Raw genomic sequence first — 23596 nt, 5'->3', positions numbered from 1 at the left:
ATCTTGAGTAAATGAAAATAAAAACACAACATGTCAAAAATGGGTGGAGTATAGCTAAAACACTTCTTAGAGGGAAAATTACAGCATTAAATGCAGGCATTAGAAATAAAGGTCTTCAGGTGCCTGGCACGCAACTCTTGATCTAGGGGTCATGAGTTTGAGCCCCACGTTGGTTGTAGTGATTACTTATAAAAATAAAATTCTAAAAAGAGAAAAAACCCTCAAATCAATACAAATGTAACATTTATCTTAAGAAGTTAAAAATAGAAAATGCAAAATAAAGCCAAAGCAAGCAAAAAGAAAAGACTAGAACAGAAATCATTGAAACTGAAAATACAAACATCGAGAAAAACAATGAAAACAAAAGCTGGTTCATTGAAAACACCAATATAATTGATAAACCTCTACCCAGGATGACTACAAAAAAAAAAAAAAAAACCACACACCTAAATGATCAGTATCAGAAATGAAAGAGGAGAAATCATTATGAATCCAAGAGACCTTAACATGAGAAAAAGGGAACACTATGAATAACTCTATGTTCATAAACTTGACAATGTAGATGAAATGGAACCAATTCCTAAAAGTCTACATACTATAAAATTCTCCGCAAATGAAACACATAACTTGAATTGTCCTTAAAGAAATTCAATTCACTATTTAAACCTCCTGAAAAAAATCACTAAGCCCAGATACTTTCATTGGCAAATTCTATAAATATTTGAAGAAGTAATAATACCAATTCTATATAATCTCTTCTGAGAAATAGAATATGGAACACTTCCCAACCTATTTTAAGAGGCCAACATTAGGCTAAGACCAAAACCACACTAAGTACAAAAAGAGAAAACTACAGTCCAATATATCCCTCATGAAAATAAATGCAATAATCCTCAATAAAAATATTAGTAGACTGAAGCCAGAAATAAAGGATAATATATCAGAACTAAATGGGGTATGTCTCAGGAATGCATGACTGATTCAGTATTTGAAAATCGATCAATATAATCCTACAAACTAATAGTCTGAAGAATAAAAACATCAGGTACTAAAAGCATTTAACAAAATTCAATACTCATTCATAATAAAAACAATGAGTTAGAAATGTAAAACTAATTCTTCAACCTAATAAAAAGCACCCATGAAAAGTGCATATGTAGTGGCAAAAGTTTGAATGTTTTTGGAAAGAAGAATATCTCTCACTCAAGTCGTAGCCAGAGTAGAGAAGAAAGAAAAATATAAACCCTACGATAGATGAGTGGATAAAGAAGATGTGGTTTATGTATACAATGGAATATTACTCAGCTATTAGAAATGACAAATACCCACCATTTGCTTCAATGTAGATGGAACTGGAGGGTATTATGCTGAGTGAAGTAAGTCAGTCGGAGAAGGGCAAACATTATATGCTCGCATTCATTTGGAGAATATAAATAGTAGTGAAAGGGAATATAAGGGAAGGGAGAAGAAATGTGTGGGAAATATCAGAAAGGGAGACAGAACGTAAAGACTGCTAACTCTGGGAAACGAACTAGGGGTGGTGGAAGGGGAGGAGGGCGGGGGGTGGGGGTGAGTGGGTGACGGGCACTGGGGGTTATTCTGTATGTTGGTAAATTGAACACCAATAAAAAATAAATTAAAAAAATAAATAAACCCTACGATATTGGAAAAGGAGAAATAAGAATGTCTCGATTCACAGATTAGGATTTTCTACATAAAAAATTCCAGAGAATCTACAAAACATCTAGAATTAGTAAGTGAATGTATCAAGTTGTAGCACAAAAGAATAACATGCAAAAATCAATTTAAATCAAATGTATTCCTTTATGCTAGCAAGGTGCAACTGAAAACTGAAACTAAAAAAAAGAGACATCATTAACAACTAACAGATAAAATAGCTTAATATAAATTAACAAAATGAGATGTTTTATATGATTTTTATCATTTTTACAATAAAATGCTCATACTGGAAATTAAAGACAATATAAATGGAAATGCAAACTGTAGACTGAAAGACGCAATAAAGATGTCAATTCTACTCAAAATGATATTACACTTGGTATAATTCCAATCACAATCATAGCAGGAACTTTTGTAGACATAGAAAGGTTAGCATTAAAATTTATATGGAAAAACAATATAAGTAGAATAGCTAAAACATTGTAATGCAATAATGTGTAAGAAACCCATTAAAGGATTTCAAGACTTAATGGTAAAGCTACAGTAATCAACACAGAGTGGTACTGATGAAGGGATATACACATAGATTAATATAAAAGAAAGGAAATAAAACCTTGCAAATATGGTCAAGAAATTTTTACCAAAGGTACAAAAGCAATTCAATGGAGAAAGAATCATCTTTTAAACAAATGGTATTCAAACTGGAAGTCCTTAGAAATATGAACCTTAAATGAAATTCCAAATCTTATGCAAAAATTAACACAAAATGGAAAATACAGGAAAAAATCTTCCTTAGACAAAAAATTCTTAGAAAATAAAATTTATCTAACACACACAAATCCTTAGAGACATGACAAAGAAATCACATTCTATAGAAGAGAAAAATGATTAACTGAACTTCATCAACTTTTTATCTTGAAAAACACCATGAAGTGAATGAAAAGAAAAACTATAAACTGGGAGAAAACATTGAAAATCACACATTAAACAAAGTACTTGTATTCCAAGCATACAGAGAAATCTGAAGAGTTAGCAGTAAATAAATGTCCCCATTTAAAAATGGGCAAAGAACTTGAATAGATACTTCACAAAACAACAATAGAAGTTATACATATAAGCATATGAAAAGACATTCAATGTCATGAACTATAAGAAAATAAAAATTAAAACCATGATGAAATAGCACTACAAAGGAGAAATAATATATGAATAATTCAGTTTCTCTACATACTTGTCATTTGGTAGTGTCACTATTTTTTATTTTAACTATTCTTAGAGGTATGTAGTATCTTACTGTGGTTTTAATTTGCATTTCCCTAATGGCTCATGATGCTAAACATAATTTTATAACATCTGTGTATCCTTTTACATGAAATGTATGTTCATATCTTTTACTCCTTTTCTAATGGGATTTTTCTCCTAATGATGAGTTTTGGGTTTTTATATATTTTAGATATGAACCCTTTGTGGGATATGTGTTTTGCAAAAACATAAATATTGTATAAATAAAAAATTAATAAAACTTTTAGAAAAAAAATAAGAAAATCCCCAGTACCTAGTGCTAGGTGGAGTTCTTGCACTTGATACCAAATACTAATTATGAGAGGAAATACAAATAATTTGAACTTCTTCCAAATTAAAAATATTTGTTTTGTGAAAGTCTCTGTAAAGAGGTTGAAAATACAAGCACAAATATTTTTAATTTGGATGAAGTTCAAATTATTTGTATTTCCTCTCATAATTAGTATTTGGTATCAAGTGCAAGAACTCCACCTAGCACTAGGTACTGGGGATTTTCTTATTTTTTTTCTAAAAGTTTTATTAATTTTTTATTTTTACAATTATGTCCATGATCCATTTGAGTTGTTTTAAAAGTGTAAAGTTTGGGTCTAAGGTTCAACTTTTTGGCTATGGATATCCAACTGCTCCAACATCATTTGTTGAAAAAGTTACCCTTCCCTCATCGAACTGCTTTTGTTTCTGTTACAAATTAACTGCGTATATTTATGCAGGTTTATCTTCTGATTCTCTATTCTGTTTCATTAATCCATGTGTCTACCATTCTACCAATACCACAGCTAGGCTAACTAACTGTAGCTATATAGCAGGACTTAATATCAGGTAGTGTGATTACCCCACCCTTATTCTTTTTAAAGACTCACAACTGGGATGCCTGGGTGGCTCAGCGATTGAGAGTCTGCCTTTGGCTCAGGGCTTGATCCTGGAATCCCGGGATCAAGTCCTGCATCGGGCTCTCTACATGGAGCCTGCTTCTCTTCCCTTTGCCTCTCTCATGAATAAATTAATAAAATCTTTTTTTAAAAAAAGACTCACAACTGAGTTTCTAAGCATCTTCCTCTAACCCAGAATCTGAACACATCAACTGTATGTCTACGTACTCAACGTCTAAGTAAGTACTCATCGCCAAAGATGTGAAATTCAATCATGAGGATAGAGAGGATGAGAGAATGGAAAAGCTTAATTTTATGTTAATTATTACAAAATCAACATTATTTCTGCAGTATAGAATCTGTCATGCATGTATCTTAATACATATAAGTCATTTTGAGAACATGTTGGTGACTCATTGGATGAATATAAAAACAATCATTTCCGGGACACCTGGGTGGCTCAGCGATTGAGCATCTGCCTTTGGCCCAGGGCGTGATCCCAGGATGCTGGAATCGAGTCCCACATCGGGCTTCCTGCACGGAGCCTGCTTCTCCATCTGCCTATGTCTCTGCCTCTCTCTCTCTGTGTCTCTCATGAATAAATAAATAAAATCTTTAAAAAAAAACAATCATTTCCACATCAACCTCTCTCTATATTATCTATGCTATAAAATGCACTGAAAAACACATCTGAAAAGACATGTGTTTAATTTATAACGACAGACCAAAGTCCTTCTGGAAGTACATGCTTATTGAATGCTGAAATACAAATTAAGAAAATAGCATAAATATATTGAAACTAGAATATTTTCTTGTGTATAAAAGATTTAGCATGTGTCAAAATAAAAGAACCAGATATCCTCTTACATCCTGCCCATTGTACTTACTAACTGAAGCTGATTGCATCTTTACTTATGGATCTTTCCTCCTATTTTGCCCTTCCTATCACCCATCTGCCATAAGGATCCCTTATATAAAATGTTGTCTTATAAGAAAATCCATGTGTAAAAGTGAAATATTTTTCTAGAGTAATAATTTCCAGCAATTCAATAATGGGTCCTGCTATACCTTGAAGCAGTTTCTTTTATGCAGTCTCCATAGTGCTGTATCTGTTTGGATTTGCAGAGAAATTCTGCAAAACTACACAGAGATCTCAGTATTATCATTGTTTCAGTCAAAAACAGCCTTAAATATAAGCCTTCTGCTTAAAAATTAATTTACAAAAACAAGAAAGAAGTATTGTAGACTTAAAGAGCTGCAATCTATTTTCTTATTGAGATTTTTTTTATTATTTTCTGAGCACCAGGCAATTATCAAAATAAATTACAATGTAAACAAAGCATAGTCATAATTTAACATTGTATTTTAAGGTGCTTCAGTTACATCTTTATCCTATTCCTGGAAAAATAATAATTTACAAAACAATTAAAGTGAAAGTTGATTACAATATCAAAGAACACTTACATGATACAATTCATTGCATCAGTTCTTTTATGTTGGAGATATAAGGTAAAATCTATAAATGCTGGTTAATCCTCCCCTGCACTCCGGAAACTCCCTCTAGTGAAATATGGTACTTTATTTGATGGATATGTAGACTCAAGTATTAGGTCCCTCTAATCCCCGGATAACAGAGAAATCATACTGTACACACATTTAGTTTTTAAGAAAATCAGAACTAGAGTTATACAACAGTATATATATAATATCTATTGCCATACGATTTCTACTGATGATGTCACTCACCAACATGGAGTATATAAACAAAAACCAACATAAAAAAACAATACATAAAAAGCAGCCTACTCACTAATTTCAACTCTTCCAAAGATGGCTTACTTAATAAAAAACTTTAACTCATCTATAGGTTATACCAGTACATTTCCTAAATGCTCACTATTTGAGTTAGCAATTTATGAAGTAAAATTGTTACTCTCCTCTTTGACATCATTTTCCCTCTGAATTCATTCTACTCAAATTGATTCATATGCACTAAATACATTAAGTTAATAAATCAAGAGTCTTTTTCCCTTGTGTTCTATATGTAGAAACATATCATAATAAATAGAATAAAATTTATTTATAGGGTATAATGTTATAAAAATGGCCATTTTTAGAATAGTTTTCAATCTCTATAAAAGTGTATTTTACTAATACACAGGAATCCCTCTAGTTGTGTTAAATATTTTACTTGTCCTTTTAACTTGTCCAATTAGCTATGTATAACAGGTTAAACCTCTCCCACTCTACCATTTCCATACTTCCTTTTCATCTTTAATGATGAATGTTACATTTAAAAAAATTAAAAATAAAATAAAATAAAAAAATTAAAACAAACTCAAAATGGAAAAAAAAACTCAAAATGGGCCAAAGACCTGAACATAAGAACTAAAACCCTAAAAACTCTTAGAAAAAAACATAAAATAAAATCTTCATGAATTACATTGGATTTAGCAATGATTTCTTGGATAAGACACCAAAAGCACAGGCAGCAAAAGTAAAAATATATAAATTGGACTATATCAAATGTAATAGCTTGTGTGCATTAAAGGACACAATCAACAAAGTGAAAATGCAACCAAAATATGTGCAAATTTAATCTGATATAAGATTAAAATCCAAAATATATTTTAAAGCACTTCTACAGCTCAACAACAAACAATGTGATTAAAAATAAGACAAAAGATTTGAATAGATATTTCTCCAAAGGAGATATAGAAATGGCCAAGAAGTACATGAAAAAATTCTCAACATCACTGATCATTATGGAATTACAAATTAAAAACCACAATGAGGGATCCCTGGGTGGCGCAGCGGTTTGGCGCCTGCCTTTGGCCCAGGGCGCGATCCTGGAGACCCGGGATCGAATCCCACATCAGGCTCCCGGTGCATGGAGCCTGCTTCTCCCTCTGCCTGTGTCTCTGCCTCTCTCGCTCTCTCTCTCTCTCTCTCTCTCTCTGTGACTGTCATGAATAAATTTAAAAAAAAATTAAAAAAAAAATTAAAAATAAAAACCACAATGAGACAGCATCTCTCACACCAATTAGGATGAGTACTAGGAAAAAATAATATGTTTTGGTGAGGATGTGGAAAAATTGGAGCCCTTGAACACTGTTGGTGGAAATGTGAAATGGTGTAGCTTCTATGGGAAACAATATGGTAGTTCCTCAAAAAATTAAAAATAGAATCACTATATGATCCAACAATTTCACTTCTGAGTACTCAAAAGAATTAAAAGCAGAGCCTCAAAGAGATACCTATACACTCAAATATTATTTTCAGTTGATCTTATTGTTTGTATGTTATTCCTTGCCCTGGGAGGCAGTGGTTAATATATTTGTCTTTAAGTGTTTTCCACAAGTGCCCCCCAAGTAGCTGCCTCGGTCTTCGGAGAGTTATGAGTCAGGCAAAATAAGGGCAAATCTTTTGAGCTAGTCCTTCAGGGACCCACCATACTGGTCAAAATAAACCACCACAGTTCTTTAAGAATGAGGCCACTGCAAAGCTTCTGCCAAACTAGAGAGCAAGGGAATGGAAACTAAGTTAAAATGCCACAAAGCTCTTTCACTGAGTTTCAACTGCCTTTTCCCTAATTAAGCATTTGCCTGGTTGCTTTTTATTTTTTATTAGTTTCCAAAATGCCAATAAGTTGATTCTGAGAATATTTGCTAGTTTACTTGCTGCTTTTGTGGAAAGATGAATTTTTGGCATTATCTACTCTGCCATGTTCATTGGAATCAAGCCTGATTACATCTAAACACATTTTCAAGCCAAAGAAATCAGCATAGCATCTATTAGTTAAAAACATGAAAAACAATGAATGAAGTGCCACACTTTGATATGGACAAGGGGGCCCCATAATTTAGCAGACTCCGCTCTAGCCATTATTCAGCTGCTCCCAGTTCGCTCTAGCCGTTATTCAGCTGCTCCCAGTTCTAGGACAGAAGAGTCTGTGGGGCCAAAAGGAAAAAGCCATCAGAAGCCTGTGCCTCCCCCTTTCTAGATCATAATTTGAGTACCCAAGATCTGAAAATTCCCGTCCAAATATCCCCAAGCCAATTTCATGAGCCCACGCAAAAATTCTCCTTCAGGTCTACTCTCCACCAGCCTTTTTCAGCCCACTAGCCTTTCTTAAACCCTAAAGAAAATTATTCATGTAACCATTTTCCCCATTCTCTCAAATATGGTACAAGACTAGTAACACTTTATTATTTTTATCCAATGAATGCCTTAGGGTTTGATGGTTTAATTCTCTTTTGGAACTCACTTTGAAGTGTTGTTTTGGAGGGAGGATCTTGCTATCTATGTGCCCACTGTTAGGTCCAAAGGGTTGTCAAAGCAAACTGGGGGTACGGACCATGGACAGAGCTTGAATGCATAAACTGGAGGGAAACATACATTTTTAGAGTGAGGCCCCCCATGCAAGACAGAGTCGAATATCAAAAGAGGAGGCCAGTCAAGCACTAGAAGTCATATTTTCCAGGGCAATCATATTCCTGTGTTAAACTATGTGGAGTTGGAGGATTCTAAACTGGAATTTAACTTTCCAGTTTATTATAAAGGCATATGTCAAAATATGAGGATACAACATTATTTGATAGTTTGTTAACTTGGTTTAAATTAAAGTTTTACACATATGGTATGTACAGTTGCATTTGTATTCTTGGCTCAGTCTACACAAATGTTGACACAGGCCTGAATAGATAAGCCAAAACAATCAGTTATCTCTGCAAAGTCAATGAGGTTCAAACTAGATAATGAACAAATGGTAGATTTATACTTTATTATATTTACACAATATACGTAAATATTGTAAGATGGAGATCTGAAATTTTTCCGTTTCTCCAAGAGTAATAGGTGCAATGTAAATGTTAGGGTATTAGCAAATTTATAAAAACAAGACCTAAGACAACTCCAAATCAACATTACACCACAGATAACTCTAACACAGTATAGATATTCTTTCTAAAAAAATGGCTTTTAGGCCTACATAAACCAACTTAAAGGTAGCATATTTTCATAAATTACTCTTTATTATTAATCATAGTGACAACTAAAGTCCTTGCTAAGTAAAATGGCCTGCCCACAGTCCCTACACAAGGACAGCCGCAAGCAGTCATGTTTTATACTACATGATCCAGAATACTCATACATGATTATAGGTAATCATAAAACATGAAGGAGCAAGGTAATTCAAAATTTGGTTGGCCAGTAGACAAGGAGGCGGCCAGCATGAAAAAAATAAACATACCAAACAGATTGATTAAATTTTCTCCCATTTATTTGAACTAGAAAACAAAAAAAAAAAAAAAGAACTAGAAAACAGCAAGAGATTAACCTAGGTAGCAATGGGAATGAAACCAAGAGGTCATGATACAGAATGGCCTCAAAGGCTATGTTGGCCACGTGCAAGCCAATATTAAGAGGAAACTAAAAGTATGAGGACAAGAAGAAAGAACAAAATAAATACATATAGATAAATGAAATCTTGAAGCTCAAAAACAAGTTATCTTCTCTCTGCTGGCTCACTATTTGAATGTTCTATAGTTCCATTCTTCAATAACCAACCCATTCATATCCTGGGATAGACTGGATATCTAGATCTCATAATCCAGAGTATCCCTACTATTTCCTAAAATAAACAGACTGTTTCTCTAATCAATATTCAAACATATCAGGGCACCTGGGTGACTCAGTCTGTTAAGTTTCTGACTTCAGCTTAGGTCATGATCTGAGGGTCCTGGGATAAGGTCCTGCATTGGGCTCCCAGGTCAGTGGGAAGTCTGCCTGTCCCTCTCCCCTTTCCCCCACTTGTGCTCTCTCTCTCAAATAAATAAAATCTTTATATATATATATATAAAAGATCCATGGGGCTCCTGGGTAGCTCAGTCAGTTAAGCATCTGTTTTTGGCTCAGGTAATGATCCAGGGGTCCTAGGATGGAGCCCCTTGTTGAGCTCCCTGCTCGGCAGGGAGTCAGCTTCTCCCTCTGCCTCTGCACCTCCTCCTGCTTGTGCTTTCTCTCTTGCTCACTCTCTTTCAAATAAATAAAATCTTTTTAAAAAAAGATTCAAACAAATCACATGGCATTCATTATTTTGTTTGAAAGAGATTATAAATGTTTTGGGGCACCTGGGTGGCTCAGTCAGAAGCATCTGACTCTTGGTTTCAGTTAAGATCACAATGTCAGGGTCTTGAGATCAAGCCCAACAGTGGCTCTGCCACTCAGCACAGAGTCTGCTTGAGATTCTCTCCCTCTCCTTCTGCCCCTCCTCCCACTCCTATGCTCTCATGCTCTCTTTAAAATAAAACAAATAAATATTTTTTAAAACTAAAAAATAAAACTGAAAAATGTTTGTGCTCTAACAAATGAATTATACAAAGAAATCAATGGTTTGAAATATATAGTTTCAAATATTCCTATTAACATGTCAGTCTACAACATATCTTAAAATGGGTTTCAACTGTAACGTGTCAGGAAGCATGCTTATTTTGCTTGCCAGGATACCTATTTTTAAAAGATTTTATTTATTCAGAAGAGACAGAGAGAGAGAGGCAGAGACATAGGCAGAGGGAGAAGTATGATTCCTGCAGGGACCCCGATGCAGGACTCAATCCCTGAACCAGGGATCACTACCTGAGCCTAAAGCAGAGCTCAACTGCTGAGCCACCCAGGCATCCGTCCCATCCAGGATGTCTATTTTAATATGAACTTTACACAGGCTTCTATAGACTCTTTGGTCTCTTATGAATCTGAAGGAAAATACAATGCAACTCATATTTTTAATATTATCAGCCATTTATTTATATCAAATTTCTCATACCAAAGGTTGTACATGCCTTTCTTTTTTTTATTAAAAGATTTATTTACTTATTTACTTTTACAGAGACAGAGCATGCACGCACAGATGTACAGGTCGGAGTAGACCTAGAGGGAAAGAAATCTCAAGCAGACCCCTGCTGAGCAGGGAACCTGATGTGGGGCTTGATCTCAGGATCCTGAGAACATGACCTGAGCTGAAATCAAGAGTTGGATGCTTAAAATACTGAGCCATGCAGGCACCCCATGCCTTTCTATTTGACGTATATTTTCAATTCACCAAATATATTTAAAATGCTGGGTATTAAAGGCTCAGAAAACACCTATTTAAGTCATAATTAATTCATTTGCCAATCAAATCAGTAACTTCAGATATGTAGATTCCAAAACCTTAAAATATAGTAAAATCAGAAATATCCCCGAATCTTATCTATCCCCTGTGATATACAAGGTTGGTATTCCTTTTTGTACTGGCCACTAATATCTGTAAATAGGCCCATTCAAATAATAAATATATCATGCCATTTACCTGTTGGAAAAACATCTATAGATGCTGTTATTGCTATATTATATATCATATTACATTATAAATTCCATGAACTCAAGGATCCTATATTTTTTAGCTTTTTTAAAGATTTTATTTATTTATTCATGAGAGACACAGAGAGAGAGAGAGAGAGGCAGAGACACAGGTAGAGGGAGAAGCAGGCTCCACGCAGGGAGCCGGATGCAGGACTTGATCCCGGGTCCCCAGGATTAGGCCCTGGGCCAAAGGCAGGTGCCAAACTGCTGAGCCACCCAGGCTGCCCCTATTTTTTAGCTTTTTAAACTGCTTTATTGATTTCATGTTATGAAAAAAATAGTTTTTCCTAAAACTGGGTGAAATTGCCCTACTGGACAGAAAGTTTTACATAACTGAGACAAAACAGTGTTTGATTACAAACTTCTAAGTGGAAATATCAAAAAGGTTACAGAAAAAGTAACTTACAAAACTACATGCTTGTAGAGTAGAGGCCACATTATTAACCTCAGGGAAAACCTTAGGATTCAAGGTATAAGGCAAAAGTCATAATGATTATCAGGTTCAGGAGTTTAGAAGCACTTATGATGCCTCATTTGCTGCTCTTTAGTCTTTCTCCTGATTCCCATCATCTGCCCTATGAACTTTTCCACATCATCTCCCACTTCATTGTGGTCAATATGTCTGTTAGGTATGGCTCATTGAAAATTAGAGACAAGCCGCCTCATTCACCTCAGCCTGACATTTCCTCCAGGCTTCTGGCGTTCACCCCTCTCTCCAATCTCATGATTTCTTTGCATTCTGCACGAGGCCCTGTTCTTCTCTTTCATTTTCCTGCTGAGCATTTTCCACATTGAGATTTTTCACTGCTTGTTTCTCTTTGGACATCATCACTTCTGGGCCTATCCATGCATTCTCCTCCTCCCAAATATCTCCAAGAATGCACTGCCAAGACACTTAGACCTATACACCTGATCCCTCTCTGCCTCCTATTCTTTAGGGCCACCCCTGGCTCACATGCCCTCAGGGCTACAGGGAGCAGGTACTGAGAAGAGAGCCAGTGAATGCTGGGTCTTTAGATACTGACTTTTTAACAGCTATATATTGACAGGCCCCAGGAAAATGCAGGGAAAGTAGTCGGGGCTCCAAAAATACTTGTTGAATGAATAATTAAGAAAACTCAAGCAAAATAAATATTCCTATTTCAAGGAAGAGTTATAAGCTTACCTAAATGTTTCCATTTCTCCATAAAGAGATCTCTCTAGTACAGCTCTTAAATTTCTACTCTCTCCTAAATCATCACTTACTTGTACCTCCTGAGTTGACTCACTCCATACCCTCAATTTCTTTTGAATATGGGGTTAAAATAGCCAAATAAGAAATTTTTCAGAGTACACCCTCCCTCTAATAAGTCCTATTCTGTTAGTAATCCCTCCCTCTGCCCATCATATTTACTTAGTGCCAGAGATAAAAATCTTTACAGTAAATGTCATTACAAAAATTCCTTAGTTTATAGTAATGTCCTTCCTTTACTACACAGCGAATTTCTCACATATTTACAGGGTTATTTAAAATCAATATTAATACTGCAAACAAAATATTATCTGTTAATTGCAATGGAGCAAGATAAATATACCTGCATTATGAATGAGTGAATGAATAAGTAAACAAATAATAAATGAATATTAATGAGTTTTATCATTCTCAGCAAGCCTAAAAATTGGAAATCCAGATTAATGCATGCAATCTCATCTGACATCAAAGCAAGAAAAACACAAAAGAGACTATTCTAGGTAGAAAAATTTCTAAATAATAAATGTCATACCAAAAAAAAAAAAAAGTCATACCATGCTCATGGATTGGAAGACTCTACATACTAAATATGCCAGTTCTCCCAAATGGATCTATAGGTTTATTTTCGTTCTTTCTTTTGTTAAAGATTTTATTTATTCATTCATGAGAGACAGAGAGAGAGAGAGAGAGAGAGAGAGGCAGAGACACAGGCAGAGGGAGAAGCAGGCTCCATGTAGGAAGCCCGATATGGTGCTCGATCCCAGGACTCCAGGATCACGCCCTGAGCCGAAGGCAGACGCTTAACTGCTGAGCCACCCAGGTGTCCCTCTAAGTTTCTTTTCATTTTTTTTTTTAAGTTTATTTTCAATTAAAATTCCAGCAAGGATCTATAGACACAAATAAATTATAAAATTTATATAACATGGGCTCTAGAATACCTAAAACTACATTGAGAAAAATGAATAAAGTAGGAGGAATCAGCCTCCTTAATATTAAGGCTTACTATAAGCTATAGTAATCAAGACAGTATTTTATTGGTGAAAAAACAGACACCTAGATCAATGGGACAGAGTAAAGAACTCAGAAATAGATCCACACAAATAAATTCAGGTGATTTTTTTTTTTTTAGAAAAGTATAAAGAGCACTTCAATAGAGAAAAGACAGCCTTTTCAATAAACAGTGCTAGAGAAATTAAAAATGGATCTTGGACTTAAAATGGTAGAGATGAAACTATAAAGCTTTCAAAAAATCTTTAGTATCTAGGGCTAGGTGAAGAATTCTTAGATGACAACAAAAGCACAACTCATAAAAAGAAAATATTGAATAACTGGACTTCATCAAATTTTAAATCTTTTGCTCTGCAAAAGATCTTGTTTACAGGATGAGAAAACAAGCTACGGATTGGGAAAAAATTATTTACAAACCACATATTCAACAAAGGACTAGAATCTAAAATATATAAAAAACTCAAAAACTCAATAGTAAAAAGAAACAAACAGTCCAAATAGAAAATGGGCAAGAGACAATGAAGAGCCATTTCACTGAAGAGGATACAAAGATGGCAAACAAGCACATCAAAAGATGTTCAACATCATTAGCCCTTAGAGAATCACAAACTGAAACCAAATTGAGCTCTCTACACATCTATAAGAACAGCTAAAATAAAAAAAAATAGTGACAACTGTATATGCCAATTGAGGGTGAGGAGAAACTGGATCATTCATTTAGGATAAGAAAACTACTATGTAACAGTTTGATAATATCTTAGAAAAGTAAACATGCAACTACAATATGACCCAGCAATTATACACTTGGTCATTTAGCCCAAGAAATGAAAATTTCTACTTACACAAAAACCTGTACAGTAATATTCAAAGCAGCTTTATTTGTAATAGCCCCAAACTAGAATCAGCCCAGATTTCCTTCAATATGTGAATGATTCAACAAACTGTGATACATACATAACATGGAATATTCCTCATCAATAAAAAGGAATAAACTATTGATAATCAGAAAAACTTGGATATATTTCCAGGGAATTATGCTGATCAAAATGCTAATCACATAAAGTTATGTACCATATTATTCCATTTACAACATTTTTGAAAGGACAAAATTTTAGAAATAAAATTTTTAAAATTTTTAAAAACTCATGGATTGCCATGAGTTAAGTTAGTGGGGGTGGGGCATGGGGCTGTCTGTGGTTATAAAAGCATAATACAGATATCCTTGTGGTATTGGAACTGTTCAGCAATTTAACTGTGGTAGAGGATACATGAATCTATATATGTAATAAAATTGTATAGAACTAAAACACACAAATGAACACAAGTAAACATGGAATATGAATAGACTAGTATTTTGTTTTAATATTAATATCCTGGTTGTGATATTATACAATAGTTTTGCAAGATATCACTACTGAGAGAAAATAGGTATCCTGTACAAAGGATCTCACCATATTATTTCTTAGTATTGCATGTGAATCCACAATTATTTTAATAAATATTAAAATTTTAAAAAGCCATTTGAAAAGCTGCTTACTCTGTTATAGAATCTTCTTAAATTACTTAATATCAGCAATGACTATAACTTTTATTGCACATTTCAAATTGCCTACATAAATTGGGAATCTTAGTGAGATGAATCTATGAATATACCTTAACACAGTGTCCAATCTACCCACCACTGCACAGTAATATTTATTTATTTTTTAAAAAAGATTTTTTATTTACTTGTTCATGAAAGACACACACACACACACACACACACACAGAGAGGCAGAGACACAGGCAGAGGGAGAAGCAGGCTCCATGCATAAGGAGCCCGATGTGGGACTCGATCCCAGGACTCCAGGATCACGCCCTGGGCTGAAGGCAGGCACTCAACTGCTGAGCCACCTAGGCATCTCTGCCCAGTAATATTTAGAAGTGACTGGGGTTAGAACTAAAACAGGACTTTGAAGGAAGAAAATGAAGAACAGTAAGGAAATAGGTACAATTAAAAAAAAACTACCTCTTCAATGCTATTATTAGAGAAGCACTTTGCATAATTCTTTTCAATACAAAGTCAATAATATTAGCAGAAAGCAAACTCCAGCAGCATTAGAATAAGACATTACATAAAAATGAAATAAAAAATATGTGGAAAAGTATTTTTAAAAATGCAAACTCAGAATCTCAATGTAAATATGATTCAATACAATTCAACAAACATTTTATGAGTATGGAGTTTATGCAAAGCTCTAAGCTAGTGATAAAGGGGAATGCAAATTATATTCTCTAGAAGTTCACAATCTAGTGAGAAAAGCAGACACATAAATAACTAATGATGATACACGGCAGACATTGATAAGTGCTATAACAGAAGTCATATACAATGCCATAGACAAAGCTCTGTGAACAATCTGTTGTATGATGCAAAAGTCCAGAGCTATTTATGAATCAGCCAACACATTTAACTATACACTAAACTTCTAACCTTCCTATAATGTGTCTTAGGCATTGAGAAAGGAAACTGCAAATACATATTTCAAATGAGAAATATCATAATTTTAAGTAATTCCATGTAAATCCTAACAGTGATGTTTCTAAGAAAAGAATAATTTTATTTTTCTTAAGATATAAAAAAATTAAAGTACAATATACACTAAGAAGTAACAAAATATTGACTTAAATTTCTTATGAGTGATTTAAGTCATTTAAAATTGGGCAGCCCCGGTGGCGCAGCGGTTTAGCGCCGCCTGCAGCCCAGGGTGTGATCTGGAGACCATGGATCGAGTCCCACGTCAGGCTCTCTGCATGGAGCCTGCTTCTCTCCCTCTGCCTGTGTCTCTGCCTCTCTCTCTCTCTCTCTCTCTGCATCTCTATGAATTAATAAATAAAATCTTTTAAAAAATAAAAAATAAAATAAAATTACTAGGGCAGGGGGATCCCTGGGTGGCTCAATGGTTTAATGCCTGCCTTCTGCCCAGGGCATGATCCTGGGGTCCTGGGATCGAGTCCTACAGTGGGCTCCCTGCATGGAACCTGCTTCTCCTTCTGCCTGTGTTTCTGCCTCTCTCTGTGTCTCTCATGAATAAATTAAAAAATAAATAAATAAAATAAAATAAATAAAATTACTAGGGGATGTTGGTTCAGTTGTTTGTCAACTATGTTAGCTGTATAATGAGTTAACTGTAAAAAGCTAGTGATTTTTAAAAACACATAAAATGTTCTGGCTTAGGGTTTATTTGACCTAAGGGTGCTCTTTGGAATTACCCTAGTTCTCTTATGTAAAAAAAACATGCCCATATGTATAAGCTAAGGAGAAAAGATATTATGCCATCTATCCAGTAGCATCCCAAACATCATAAAAAGGGAATTATATTTTATAAATATCACAGGGTTTTAAATATATGAAAAGATGCTCAACCTTATTCAGAACATAAATGAAAATTAAAACCACAATGAGATACCATTTTTCACCTATCATATTAGCAGAGATACAATGTTTGATAGCACAATGTGTTGGTGAGGGTTGGGGAAACAAGCACTTTTATCTATTGCCTGTGTGAGTATAAATTGGTACAACCTCTATGGAGGACAATTTGGCAATTTCCATCACAATGACAAAGGCACATACCATCCAACCCAGCAATTCCCTTCTAGAAATTTATCCTACAGATAGTACACATCTGAAATGACCTATCACAAGGCTATTCGTTGCAGAAATGTAATAGCAAAAGTCAGGAAACAAGCTACATATTTTTCAATAGAGGATTGGTTAAATAATCATGGCATATCCATACAACTGAATAATACTGCAGAGCCATAGCTCTTTATGTACTAATATGGAATGATCTTAAGCAAAGTACAGAAATTGTGTAAATATAAGGAAACATAAGTAAGTGTGTGTATGTTTGCAAATGCCCATTCTTAAATATGCATGAAATAGCTCTAAAAGTAAAAACAATGAAAGTTAACACAGGGTGCCTCTGTGAAGGAGAACTATGAGGCTGACCACAAAGAGTGGGAAACTTTTAATTGTATAGACTTTTATGACTATCAAAATTTGAACCTGAATGTATTACCTAATCAAAAATAAATGTAAGCAGAGGTGAGGGGGCAGGGGAAGAAAAACAATCCAAAGCAGCACAGCACATCTTCCAAAGCAAATTACTACAGCTAATTTCTACTGTCTAAAAAACACCTTGGGGTAGGGTAAGAACCAAGGGAACCAATTTATTTCAGTTACAAAATCAGCAGTTAATCAGGCTGATGTTTATTTCATGGTATTATAATTTTTCAAGTTATTATAATTATTGTTAAGTACTGTAAGTATTTCTCCACTGAAGTTTCCCAATTAGCTATATGAGCACCTTACCTTCAGCAGATTCTCCAGATCCTAAAGAGAATACCTGGTCAGAGAATTGACATTTTGGAATAAATAAATCAATACTGTGGACATACAGTGGAACTGTATTACAACACTGTGAGGGTGATTAGTTTCGAATTAGTGTATATGGAATAAACAACTTTGATTTACTTATTTTTCCTTTGAAGACTATCAGTTAACTCTCTTTTCTCTCTCTCTCATTCACACCCTCCCTTAGTCCCTCCCTCTTTCTCTGCCACTGTCTTACACACACACACACACACACACACACACACACACACAGTTTTAGAACTCAATAAAAATAAATATTTTGTTCTGTATCCTATGTACAATTCCATTATTGCACTCATCATCTATACTGTAATTTGTCTCTCAACAGAACCGTGGGCTCTTTCAGGGTGAGGAGACTATGTACTAGTCAATCTTGCATACATAGTGGAAGGCAAATGCTTGATGAGTGTCTCACAAGCCATCTCTCCAAACACTTTCTAATGTAATGATCATTTGCTTATTCCAATTAAATCAGAAAAAATAACAGTGGTATCATATCCTTCCAAACTTTCTTGTTTTCAAAACTTTGGGAAATCCTAGTCTATCTGAACATTTGCATATTGGACTATTTAGATTTGGCATTTAAACCAATGGACATTAAAATGAAAATATTTTCAAGGTATCCTTTTTGAAAGCATAAATAAAAAATTTTCTTGGTCCAGTCACTCTGGAGATTCCCCAAAAAAATTAAAAATAGAATAACCCTATGATCTAGCAATTGCACTACTAGGTATTTACCCAAAGGGTACAAAAATACTGGTTTGAAGGGAATGTATCCCAATATTTACAGCAGCATCATCAACAATAGTCAAACTGTGGAGGGAGCCCAAATGTCCATCAACAGAAGAATGGATAAAGATGTGGTATGTATATATAATGGAATATTACTCAGCCACCAAAAAGAATGGATTCTGGCCATTTGCAGTGGTGTAGATGGTGCTTGAGTGTATTATACTAAGTGAAATAAGTCAGTCAGCAAAAGACAAATACCATATATCACTCATATGTGGAATATAGGAAAGAAAACAGATGAGCATATGGGAAGGGGATAAAGGAGAGAGAGAAACAAACCATAAGAGACTCAATGATAGAGAACAAACTGAGGGTTGCTGGAGAGAGGTGGGTGGGGGCTTGGCTATATGGGTGATGGGTATTAAAGAGGGCACTTGTTGTGGGGCACCTGGGTTGCTCAGTCTGTTAAACATCTGACTCTTGATTTCAGCTCAGGTCATGACCTCAGGGTTGTGAGATTGAGCCCTGCATTGGACTCTGCACTGAGTGTGGAGCCTGCTTAAGAGTTTCCTTCTCTAACCCCCACCTCAAAAAAAAGAGGGAGGGCACTTGTTGTGACGAGCACTGGGTATTGTATGTGATGAATCACTGAATACTACTACTCAGAAACAAATATTGCACTGTATGTTAACTAAGTAAAATTTAAATTAAAATAAATTTCTTATGCATAGTGTACTGGTTTGAATAGTCATCCCAAAATTCATGTCCATGCAGACCCTCAAAATGTGACCTTATTTGGAAGTAGGGTCTTTGCAGATGTAATCAAGTTAAAACCAAGTCATATTACATAGTATTTTCCAGCCCAATTGTAATGAGATAATCAACAAAGGCATAAAAATTATTTTCAACATTTCCCAATGTGACACTCTGAGCCAGTTTACTCACATAGATTCCAAATAAATCAAGTGCATTTCCATGACCCAGATTTTGAGGCAAGATCCAAATCCAGTTTTCTGTGAACCATAGAGGGGCCTTCACCAGGCACTGGCTCTGTGAGTACATTGATCTTGGATTTTCCAGCCTCTAGAACTGAGAAATAAATTTCTCCCCCAGTCTATATTTTGTTACAGCAACCTGAATGGACTAAGATAGTAATTCACTCTATAAATACAATAAAGGAGAAAATACTATATAATTATCCCTGTAGATGCAGAATTTTAGTAGCCATTTTTGATTAAAGCTCACCAAGCTAAGAATAAAAGGTAACTTCTTTAATCTGATAAAAGGCAGCCCATAAAACCCACAACTAATACAGGGTTTCTCAGCAGTGACATTATTGACATCTTTGCCTGGATAATTCTTTGTCATGCAGACTACACGGGTTGGGGGTACTGTGCATTATAGGATGCTTAGCAACATCTCTGTCTGATCATTACCCACTAGATGCCAATATCAGCCCCCAATTATGACAACCAAGAGTGTCTCCAGACATTGCCAATTGTCTTCTGTGGGCAATTTCCCCACCTTTTCGGAACCATTGAATCACCATCACATTTAATGGTAACAGACTGAATGCTTTCCCCCTAATAAGTGGAACAAAGCAGAGATGACTAATGTTAACACTTTGATCTCTCTGCTTCTATTGAATATTGTACTGGAGGTCCTATCCAGAACAGACAAAGTTAAACAATTAATAGGCAGAGAGAATGAAAAAAGTAAAACTGTCTGTTTTCAAAAATGGCATATAAAAAATCCTAAAGAATATATAGAAAGTAACTACTAAAATAATAAAACTGGTACACTTAAATATATGTCATTGCCAAAAAAATTAAATACCTAAAATACAATTAATTATACCATTGAAACGTAAAGAAAGATCCAAAAACATTAATGTCAATTAGTCTATAGTTGAAATACAATCCAAACTTGCACTGCCTGATTGCAAGCCTTATCACAGAGCTACAATTATCAAGACAGTGTGTTATTACTGTAAGGACTGGCAAAAAGACTAGCCAAACAGACTAGTGGGTCCAGAAAGTGAAAAGTAATTCACAATAGGGAAAGGATTATTTCCCAAAAAACAGTGAAAGAATAACTGGATTTTCATATTAAACAAATTTTTTGACATTAATGAAATGGTGTAGGAAACTCTAAGCACCTGTCCCTCTGCAGAAACATCAAGAAGGAACTGTCAAAACCAAATCTGTCAGAACTCCGGAAACTGATCCAAAGTTGCAAACAACCAAACAAATGTTGAATCAAGAAAAATACAAACTAAAAGTGGTTGAAAAGGTGCTCTTGCTTGTCCTTACCCAACTGCCTCCCTGGCTCAGTGGCACTTTTCAAGAAATTAACCACATTCACACTGTGGGACCCTTGTCCCTGGTACCAGAGGCAACAGAGTTGATTTCGTTCACAAAGAATTGTTTGTCTGGGCTAACCTATCTGGGGACCACCTGAAGGACCAATGCAAGGCATTTATCTTTGTCTCACCTAACTTGGAAAAGACTCAGGACAGTAGAGCTGTAGGCACTGTGAATAAACACTGTAGGCTGAACAAACAGCCCACAATTGCCTGGGGCAAAAGATCGAAGGTGAGGCATATGGATAAGGTGCCAAAAGCCTGGGAGGAAAAGCAGTGGAGCTTTTTGGGAAAAAATGGACATTGAAAAATGTCCATATATACTGAGGAATTTAAAAAGACAGGTATATGCCCAGGGGAGGACCCGTTCTCAGGAAAGACCTAAGAAAAACTGAAGCTTTCACTCTAGCTTGTCTCCAAGCACAATATAACCAGGAAGTGAAAGCTAAGGCAGAGTTGCAAATGTCCTGGCAAATTTTTGAAGGAATGTCATACCACAGAACCAATGCACAGAGACAGGAGATTTTTTTTTTCTTCCCTCCTTTTTTTTTTTGTTTTCCCTTTCTCTCTCTCTTTCATGGTTCCTGTCATTCAGAGATATATCTATCCAAATACTATCTGAACACAAGTTAAAGGAACACAGATTTCAGTACCACATATGACAAGGGATAGAGTTTCTACATAAATAGGTTGTAAAAGTCATTAAACAAGAAAAAGAGGAAACTGGTAAATGGCAAAGTCTGATTTTTTAGTTACTACACTTAATCAAATTTTGTTTTCAACCAAATATTACAAATTAAAAGGAAAGTGTAGTCTTTTTAAGTAAAAAAAAATAAATAATTGACAGAAATGATCACTGAGGAAGTCCAGATGCTGGTTATCAGACAAAAACTTTATTTTTTTTCTCATTAAACTTTTATTTTAATAGGTCTCAAAATTCTGTGACAGATTTTTGATCAAGTTGTTTCCATTACAAAGTACTGGTTGTAAAAACTAATAATTTAAAACTGCCAATCACACATACACACACAAAACAAATGGCCCACAAAAAAATCCTCCTTTCCTTCTAAGGTTTTCCTATGCATTGTTATCATTAACCAGTCTTTTACTATTAAACATAAATGGCCACTTGACACCAACAGTTCTGAGACCGTTCTTCCACCACTGATTAAGACTGGGGTGGCAACTGGAAAAAAGACAGTCTCTTCAATAAATGGTGCTGGGAAAATTGGACATCCACATGCAGAAGAATGAAACTAGACCATTCTCTTACACCATACACAAAGATAAACTCAAAATGGATGAAAGATCTAAATGTGAGACAAGGCTCCATCAAAATCCTAGAGAAGAACACAGGCAACACCCTTTTTGAACTTAGCCACAGTAACTTCTTGCAAGATACATCCATGAAGGCAAGAGAAACAAAAGCAAAAATGAACTATTGGGACTTCATCAAGATAAGAAGCTTTTGCACAGCAAAAGATACCTTCAACAAAACTCAAAGACAACCTATAGAATGGGAGAAGATATTTGCAAATGACCTATCAGATAAAGGGCTAGTTTCCAAGATCTATAAAGAACTTATTAAACTCAACACCCAAGAAACAAACAATCCAATCATGAAATGGGCAAAAGACATGAACAGAAATCTCACAGAGGAAGACATAGACATGGCCAACAAGCCCATGAGAAAATGCTCTGCATCACTTGCCATCAGGGAAATACAAATCAAAACTACAATGAGATACCACCTCACACCAGTGAGAATGGTAAAAATTAACAAGGCAGGAAACCACAAATGTTGGAGAGGATGCAGAGAAAAAGGAACCCTCTTACACTGTTGGTGGGAATGTGAACTGGTGCAGCCACTCTGGAAAACTGTGTGGAGGTTCCTCAAAGAGTTAAAAATAAATCTGCCCTACCACCCAGCAATTGCACTGCTGGGGATTTACCCCAAAGATACAGATGCAGTGAAACGCCAGGACACCTGCACCCCGATGTTTATAGCAGCAATGTCCACAATAGCCAAACTGTGGAAGGAGCCTCGCTGTCCATACAAAGATGAATGAATACAGAAGATGTGGTCTATGTATACAATGGAATATTACTCAGCCATTAAAAACGACAAATACCGACCATTTGCTTCAATGTGGATGGAACTGGTGGGTATTATGCTGAGTGAAATAAGTCCATCGGAGAAGGACAAACATATGGTCTCATTCATTTGGGGAATATAAAAAATAGTGAAAGGAAAAAAAATAGTGAAAGGGAATAAAGGGGAAAGGAGAAAAAATGAGTGGGAAATATCAGAAATGGAGACAGAACATGAAAGACTCCTAACTCTGGGAAACGAACAAGGTGTGGTAGAAAGGGAGGTGGGCGGGGGGTGGTGGGGGTGACTGGGTGACAGGCACTGAGGGGGGCACTTGATGGGATGAGCACTGGGTGTTATGCTATATGTTGGCAAATGGAACTCCAATAAAAATTTTTTTAAAAATGTTTAAATCTTAAAGAACTAAAAAAAGAAAAAAAAAGAATGGGGTGGCAGGTATTGGGGATAACATCCATTTAGCCTTCTGAGCTTTCTAGGC

General features: G+C 35.3%; 1 protein-coding gene and 1 pseudogene across 1 annotated transcript in view; both read right to left on the bottom strand.

Annotated features, from left to right (window-relative positions):
* COL4A5 (collagen type IV alpha 5 chain) overlaps nt 1–23596 on the bottom strand; it is a 263146-nt gene that overhangs the window by 198537 nt on the left and 41013 nt on the right.
* LOC100686428 lies at nt 11718–12081 on the bottom strand (annotated as a pseudogene).

The sequence above is a fragment of the Canis lupus genome, chromosome X, assembly GCF_011100685.1.
Source record: "Canis lupus familiaris isolate Mischka breed German Shepherd chromosome X, alternate assembly UU_Cfam_GSD_1.0, whole genome shotgun sequence".
Taxonomy (NCBI): domain Eukaryota; kingdom Metazoa; phylum Chordata; class Mammalia; order Carnivora; family Canidae; genus Canis; species Canis lupus.
This window is presented reverse-complemented; position numbering and strand designations above follow the sequence as displayed.